Source organism: Rana temporaria, chromosome 12, assembly GCF_905171775.1.
Source record: "Rana temporaria chromosome 12, aRanTem1.1, whole genome shotgun sequence".
NCBI lineage: Eukaryota > Metazoa > Chordata > Amphibia > Anura > Ranidae > Rana > Rana temporaria.
In genome coordinates this window covers 60283902-60285868 of record NC_053500.1, presented here as the reverse complement: position 1 = coordinate 60285868, position 1967 = coordinate 60283902, and the positions used below count along the sequence as shown (strand labels likewise).

The window sequence follows — 1967 nt, the reverse complement described above, 5'->3', positions numbered from 1 at the left end:
ATTGTTGGTCTCCTCTGTGCAGTCACACAAATTCTCTGACAACCTCTCAGTGACCATGTAGAGAGAGGCCCCCTCTCAGCTCCCAAGGTCACCACCCCCCCAGAAAGGGGGTTCCCTCAAGGGCCACGACAGTCTAACACTCCATCATTCAGTTCTTCCACCCGACAACTACTCCCACAACAGGCTGACCATGAGTATATATAGGAGGCCTGCCCCCTGCCAATCCTAGTTGGGGATTGGTCAGGACTCCCAGACATACTCCATGCCACTCCCATCCTTTGCCCTGCCTCTGTTTCCAGAACCCTGATGAAGTACATGTCAGTCACCTGCTGCTACGCTAAACCACTCCCCAGCCCTTAGATCAAAAAACAAACAGGCCTAGCTCACAGCTAGGCCTGCCTAAATGTACCTGCACTGGCTGCAACAAAACACAGTTGCAGCCAGTGCAGGTACATTAAGGCAGGCTTAGCTGTGAGCTAGGCCTGTGTACCGCACGGACCCCACCCGTTTACGTCTTAACGGTTTCACGCCCTCTTGAACTCTCTCTTCAAAGTTCTTTTCAACTTTCTCTTACAGTACTTGTCAGCTATCGGTCTCGCGCCCATGTTAAGCCTTAGATGGAGTTTACCACCCACTTTGGGCTGCATTCCCAAACAACCCGACTCCGAGGAGGCCAGGTCTCGCCGTGCCGGGGGCCGCTACCGGCTTAACACCGTCCGCGGGCTGGGCCTCGATCAGAAGGACTTGGGCCCCCGAGCGACGCCAGGGTAAGTCCGGCCTCCCGTACGCCACATTTCCCACGCCGGCCGAACGGACGGGGATTCGGCGCTGGGCTCTTCCCTCTTCACTCGCCGTTACTGAGGGAATTCTGGTTAGTTTCTTTTCCTCCTCTTAGTAATATGCTTAAATTCAGCGGGTCGCTGCGTCTGATCTGAGGTCTGAGTCGGAGAGGGTGGGGTTTTCCCCCCTGGGACGTAAAGGACGGACCATCCCCCCGCCCGCAGACGAGGGGTCGCGCGAGCAGCCCTGCATGGCTAGGCCACAGACAGCCGCGCGGCCCCCCAACGGGTAAAAGGGGGACGGCCCTCCGAGGGAGGGGGGGACCCCAGAGGAAGTGATCTGGACTTCGGGGGACGAAGGGGCCCAGTCGGGGATGGACGGTGTGCAGCATGGAGATGCGCGGGGGACAGACCCGAAGGACCGCCGCCCTGACGCCTTCCCTGCGCCGACCGACCCGTTCCGACCGGGTAGACTAGGCCCCTGCGAATGCCTCAGCTGCGCCCTGGCGGTCGACCGATGGAGGAGCAACCCTCAGACAGACGCGGCCCCGGGAGGAACCCGGGGGCCGCAAGGTGCGATCAAAGTGTCAATGATCAATGTGTCCTACAATTCACACTAATTCTCGCAGCTAGCTGCGTTCTTCATTGACGCGTGAGCCGAGTGATCCACCGCTAAGAGTCTTGCTCTTTTGGTTCTCTTTCGAGGTATTTTTTCGTGTGGCGCTCAGTGGGGGACTCTGTGGTTCTCGCTTCTGCGGGGGGCCTCCCCGGCGGACCGGGTCGGCCCCCGCACACCCCCCTCGCGAGGGGAGCCTGGTCTCGAGGCTTCCAAACCTTCCGAGCCCCCTCCGCTCCCGAAGCAGTCTCTCCCCCGCGCCTTGTCTCCTGGGGGCTTCTGCCTCCCGCCGACACGTTCCTCTGGATCCCGTGGGCTTCGTGCAGGGAGCCGAGCGCCGGAGGCTGACATTCAGCGGCGACACAACCTGCCCATTAGACGTCTTATTTGTGACGCGATGGAACTCAACATTGTATATGCTTGATAGGCTGCTCCAGCAGAAACATGCAGTTAACGACTACCTGTACGAACTCTGCGGCAGGACAGGTTCTGGGAGCTTGTTTTTTTTGCACCGCGCCAGTGGCTGCTCATGCGCCACTCATGCAGACTTCTGCAGCCATTTGATGAGATCA

At 59.3% G+C, this 1967-nt stretch overlaps 1 non-coding gene across 1 annotated transcript; it reads right to left on the bottom strand.

Annotated features, from left to right (window-relative positions):
- Positions 1-1305: 1305 nt before the first annotated feature.
- On the bottom strand, positions 1306-1460 carry LOC120919638. Its single transcript, XR_005744603.1, has one exon. It is a non-coding gene; the product is annotated as a 5.8S ribosomal RNA (ribosomal RNA).
- Positions 1461-1967: the final 507 nt, after the last annotated feature.